This window comes from Scyliorhinus torazame, chromosome 13 (genome assembly GCF_047496885.1).
Source record: "Scyliorhinus torazame isolate Kashiwa2021f chromosome 13, sScyTor2.1, whole genome shotgun sequence".
Classification (NCBI taxonomy): Eukaryota; Metazoa; Chordata; class Chondrichthyes; order Carcharhiniformes; family Scyliorhinidae; genus Scyliorhinus; species Scyliorhinus torazame.
Genome location: NC_092719.1, coordinates 160,231,575 through 160,238,004, shown reverse-complemented (window position 1 = coordinate 160,238,004; position 6,430 = coordinate 160,231,575).

The following is a 6,430-nucleotide window of genomic DNA, read 5'->3' as shown; positions in this document are numbered from 1 at the left end:
TTAAATGCCAATCTGCACTCATAGTGTTCACTTAAAAAGCATAGTTCTACTGATGTTTGGGTACTCAAATTATTAATACATAGGAAAATAATGTAATAGAAGATTAAGAGATTATATGGCCAACACATCTTCTCAGAACTCCTGCACCTCAAAATTTCCAACTTACACCATTAGTGGTGGCAAGGAGACAGGGACTGGGTGAGTGTTGGTGGGGGTGAGGGAAGAGAGCGAGTGTGCAAGAGGAGAGCTTAGTGAGGGGTCGGGGGAACAAAAGTGTTTGCGAGCAGAGGGAGAGAGAGAAAGAGTGCATGAGTGGAGGGGGGAAGGGAGAGTATGTGCGAGGGGTGAGAGGAGAGAGAATGTGCGAGGGATGGGGGTGAGATGGTGTGTGCGAGGGATGGGAGTGAGATGGTGTGTGCGAGGGATGGAGGTGAGAGAGTGTGCGCAAGTGGTGTGAGAAGGGTGAGCATGCAAGGGTGGGAGAAGGGAGAGTGTGTGCGAGGGGTGGGAGAGAGAGTGTGTGAGGGGAAGAGGGAGAGTGTGCGAGGGGAAGGGGAAAGACAAAGAGAGTGTCAAGGGGTGGGAGGAAGTAAGAGTGTGTTCCAGGGGAAGGGGGAGAGAGAGAGAGTGGGGGAAAAGAGAATGTGCGAGGAGTGGGGGGAAGAGACAGAGTGTGCGAGGAGAAGGGGAAAGACAGAGTGTGCAAGGGGTGGGGGAAAGAGAGAATGTGCGAGGGGTGGGGGGAAGAGAGAGTGTGTGAGGAGAAAGGGAAAGACAGAGAGAGTGTGCGAGGGGTGGGGGTAAGAGAGAGTGTGCGAGGGGTGGGAGAAGAGAGAGTGTGCGAGGGGTGAGGGAAGAGAGAGTGTGAGGGGTGGGGGAAGAGAGAGAGTGTGTAAGGGGTGGGGAAGAGAGAGAGCATGCGAGGGGTGGGGGTAAGAGAGTGAGTGTGCGAGGGGAAGGAGGAGAGAGAGTGTGTGCGATGGGTGGGGGGAACTGTGTGCACTGCTTAACAAGTTCAATAAAGCAGATTGAACCAACACCAAAGTTTGGAGTCTACTTTCAAGTACATCTGCATCCAGTTGCAGTCCGTGTTACCCCAGGGTGATTAGCACGACAACAGAGAGAGTGTGCGAGGGGTGGGAGGAAGTAAGAGTGTGTTCCAGGGGAAGGGGGAGAGAGAGAGTGTGCGAGGGGTTGGGGAAGAGAGAGTGTGTTCCAGGGAAAGGGAGAGAGAGAGAGAGAGTGTGTGAGAGGTGTGTCATGATATTCAGGTAAACATCATGGTGCAAACAGAGATACATACTGATGGACAGATCAACGGACCAATCAACACACACACAACACCACAGCCAATCACAGGCAAGAGCATACACACTAAAAAACAGGGAACACAACAGTTCCCGTTCATTCCAGCAGGAGACAGCTCAGGGCACAGAGCTCACAGCAAGCCATTCAGACATCCACCATGTGCTGAGTGCCACTCCAAGATAATGTTAGGACTAGGTCCACAGATTCAAGGGTTATGATCGAACCTCAGTAACCAGTTTACCACTGTAAATATATGTTAGCAATAAAACTGAGTTGTACCATTCGCAATTGTGTTGGTTCGTCTGTGTAGCAGAGTACCCAACACATCATAGTACCAGGATTAGAGCCCGGTAACTGTGGGACCTACCAAGAATCCTCAGGAATCTGGCATCCTGTGCCATGGACACCGTCAGCACGCCGCAGCCGCTACAAGTCACTGGAAACCTTGGCGTCAATTGGAAGCTGTTCAAACAGCGCTTCCAGCTCTTCCTGGAAGCCAACGAAAAGAAGAGCGCTTTGGATACCAGAAAGATCGCCATCCTCCTCTCCACGGCAGGTCAACATGCCACCCATGTCTACAACTCCCTGGTGTTCGCGGAAGATGAAGACAAGACCAAGTACAAGACGGTCCTTCTCAAACTCGAGGAACACTTCAACGTCGAGGTCAACGAGAGTTTCGAGAGGTATCTCTTCCAGCAGCGCCTGCAGGGTAAGGATGAGCCCTTTCAATCCTTCCTTACACACCTCCGTATCCTCGCGCAGTCCTGCGGTTACGACACCACCTCCGATTCAATGATTCGGGACCAGATTGTTTTTGGGGTCACCTCGGGCACCACCCTAGCCTCACCCTAGCTTCCGCAATCGAAGACTGTGTCCTGCATGAAAACGCAACTAGCCGCTACTCCCAATTTCAAGCGGCTGAATCGGCGAGGCAGGGTTCCTACGCGGCCGGATCGGCGAGGCAGGCATCCTACGAGGCTGAGCGGGTCCAGGCGATCGAGTTCCTCCCGGCCCGCGGCCCGGACGAGGGCGGCCATTTTGCGCGCTTTCCGAGGCCTCCCGTGTTTGTGCGCGCCAAAAAAGACGTCGACACAGAGGGACGTGATGCGCAGGCGCACTCGACGCAAGACCAAACTGCGCATGCGCGGTGGTGCAACGTGCGCCATGACGTCACGACGTGCGGCAACTGCGGAGCCGCACATTTAAAACGGCAATGTCCGGCAAGAAACCGACAATGCCTCCGCTGTGGCAAGATGGGCCACTACGCTGCCTGCTGTCGAGCAGCTCAACCTGCCAATGTTCCCCAACTCCGACAACCTCGCAGGGACGTGCGGACCATTCAGCCTCCTTACTACGTGCCCAGACGATATCCAGACCAGTGACACAGACGACCGGGGCGCCTTCCGTGTTGCGGTCATTGATGGGAACCGGATTCTCCAGCCAGGACCCACCAGCCGTTGCAAGTGAACACTGTCAATCTGGGTGATGAATGGTGTGCCACCCTAACGGTCAACCGATCACCGATAACATTCCGTCTGGACACTGGCACCTCCGCCAACCTCATAGCATGGTCAGCCTTCTACGCCCTGAAGTTCAGACCACCAATTCGGCCATCCCGTTGCAAGATGGTCGACTACAATGGAAACGTTATCCTGGCTATGGGATCCTGCCAGCTCCAGGTGACACACAACCCACACACGGCCACACTCTCATTTGAAATAGTCGGATCATCAAAGGACGCCCTGCTAGGCGCACAGGCATGCAAGGTTCTCCACCTCGTGCAACGGGTCCACGATCTGTCTCCAGAAGGCACATCTGACTTCCCGGATGCAGAATTCAGGGCACAGCTCCAATCGCTCCTCGCCCACAACCAGGAGGCATTCGAGGGCATGGGAACACTGCCCTACACCAACAGAATACGGCTCAAACCGGACGCCACCCCCGGTCATTCACGCACCTCGCAGGGTCCCAGCGCCACTCAAAGACCGCCTCAAGCAGCAGCTGCAGGATCTCCAGGACCAAGGGGTGCTACCCCGGGTCACGGAGCCCACGCTATGGGTCAGCTCCATGGTGTGTGTTAAGAAGCCCTCCGGCGAGCTCCGGATCTGCATTGATCCAAAAGACCTCAACAACAACATAATGAGGGAACACTACCCCATACCCAAACGGGAAGAGATCACGAGCGAAATGGCCCGGGCTAAAATCTTCACAAAACTGGATGCCTCGAAGGGTTTTTGGCAGATCCAACTGGATCAGTCCAGCCGAAAGCTGTGCACCTTCAACACCCCTTCCGGCAGGTTCTGCTATAACAGAATGCCGTTTGGCATCATCTCGGCATCCAAGGTCTTTCACAGGATCATGGAACAGATGATGGAGGGCATCGAAGGGGTGCGCGTCTACGTGGACAACGTCATCATCTGGTCCACCACACCACAGGAGCACATCAATCGTCTCCAGCGCGTCTTTGCGCGCATACGGGAAAACGGCCTGCGCCTCAACTGAGCCAAGTGTTCTTTTGGCCAAACCGAGCTGAAGTTCCTGGGGGACCACATATCCCGGTCAGGGGTCCGTCCGGATGCAGACAAGGTGAGCGCCATTGCAGCCATGCAGCAGCTGGCAGACAAGAAAGCAGTGCTACGCTTCCTAGGCATGGTCAACTTCCTGGGGAAGTTCATTCCCAACCTTGCTTCCCACACGACGGCTCTTTGCCACCTAGTCGAGAAGTCCACGGAGTTCCGGTGGCTACACACACACCAGCAGGAATGGGAGGAGCTCAAAATTAAGCTCACCACAGCCCTGGTATTGGCGTTTTTCGACACATCTCGTGACACTAAAATGTCGACTGATGCCAGCCAGTCCGGCATTGGGGCGGTACTCCTACAGCGGGATGACACTGCGTCATGGGTCCCGGTCGCCTATGCCTTGCGGGCCATGGCCCCCACAAAACAGCGCTACGCGCAAATAGAAAAGGAGTGCCTGGGTTTGCTAACCGGAATAGACAAGTTCCATGACTACGTGTATGGTCTCCCACAGTTTACCATTGAGACTGACCATCGCCCCCTGGTCAGCATCATACATAAGGACCTGAACGAGATGACCCCTCGCCTCCAGCGCATCCTACTTAAACTCAGGAGGTATGACTTCCAACTGGTCTACACCCCAGGTAAGGACCTTATCATTGTGGATGCCCTATCTAGAGCAGTGAGCACACCGCCCGGTTCGGAGGGGTTCGTCTGTCAGGTCGAAGCGCAGGTGGCCTTCACATCTGCAAATTTGCCAGCTGACGACTCCAGTCTGGCCCGTATTCGCCGGGAGACTGCGGCTGACCCCCTTCTACAACGAGTGATGTGCCACATGACGGGAGGGTGGCTCAAAGGACAGTGCCCGCAGTTCTACAATGTCCGAGACGACTTGGCCGTCATTGATGGTGTCCTTCTAAAGCTGGACCGCATTGTGATTTTGCACAGCATGCACAAGCTGGTCCTCGACCAACTACACGAAGGCCACCTGGGGGTCGAGAAGTGCAGACGGAGGGCCCGAGAGGCGGTATACTGGCCGGGCATCAGTGATGACATTGCCAATATGGTTCTCACCTGCCCCACCTCACAAAGGTTTCAACCGGCGCAACCTCCTGAGACGCTTCAGCCCCATGAGCTGGTGACGTCCCCCTGGGCGAAGGAGGGTGTGGACCTTTTTCACGTGCTTGGCAGGGACTATGTAATCGTCATTGATTACTTTTCAAACTATCCAGAGGTCATACGCCTGCACGATTTGACATCGTCCACTGTCATAAGCCTGCAAAGACACCTTCGCTCACCAAGGCATTCCGATTACTGTCATGTCGGACAATGGGCCCTGTTTTGCCAGCCAGGAATGGTCGTCCTTTGCTGCTTTGTATGGCTTCACACACGTGACGTCCAGCCCTCTGCATCCCCAGTCCAATGGAAAGGCGGAGAAGGGCGTTCACATCGTCAAGCGGCTCCTCTGAAAGGCTGCTGCTGCCAGATCGGATTTCTGCCTCGCCCTGCTGGCCTATCGCTCGGCCCCACTAGCCACTGGCCTCTCACCAGCCCAGCTGTTGATGGGTCGCGCCCTCAGGATCCCTGTACCATCCATTCTGGTACCCACAACCAACCATGCTCCGGTACTACACAGAATGCAACAGCAGCGCGTTCGACAGAAGATGGCATATGACACACGGGCAACTGATCTTCCCGCCCTGGCGCCTGGAGACGATGTCCGCATCCACCTACCAGAAGGTGGCTGGTCAACACCTGCCGAAGTTCTCCGACGCGTGGCTCCCCGCTCGTTCCTGGTTCGCATGCTTGATGGGTCCACGTCTACTTCCACGCTCGCTACGGGGACTTACACCGACGCGCCCTCCTGTTGTTCCTGATGTCGACTTCGTGGAGCTTCCTGCCACCATGCCCATTCCGTCGTCGCCCGTGGCAAGCCCATTCCTCAGCAGGTGGACCCTGACCCACCTTTGAGGCGGTCAACCCGAATTCGTCGCCCACCTACTAGTCTGGACTTACGAGCCTGTTTGTACATTGAACTCATAATGCCACTGTGTTAATATGTTTCTATTCTTCCTTGTCGTTACAGGAGTTTGTTTTGTCGTTCAACATTTCCCCGTCCTTTGTTTATGGTACAACCTCGTTGCTTTGTCGCACCCAACATCGCCCCTTGTATACAGTTTAGCCCCATGTACATGCTGTAGATATTGCACACACACACATTCAGCTGCACTCAGTACACATCTCTATTTATAACCACATAGGCACATGTTCTTGTAAAAAAGGGGGATGTCATGATATTCAGGTAAACATCATGGTACAAACATACATACACACTGATGGACAGATCAACGGACCAATCAACGCACACACAACACCACAGCCAATCACAGGCAAGAGCATACACACTACAAAACAGGGAACACAACAGTTCCCGTTCATTCCAGCAGGAGACAGCTCAGGGCACAGAGCTCACAGCAAGCCACTCAGACATCCACCATGTGCTGAGTGCCACTCCAAGATAGTGTTAGGAATAGGTCCACAGATTCAAGGGTTATGATCGAACCTCAGTAACCAGTTTACCACTGTAAATAAATGTTAGTAAT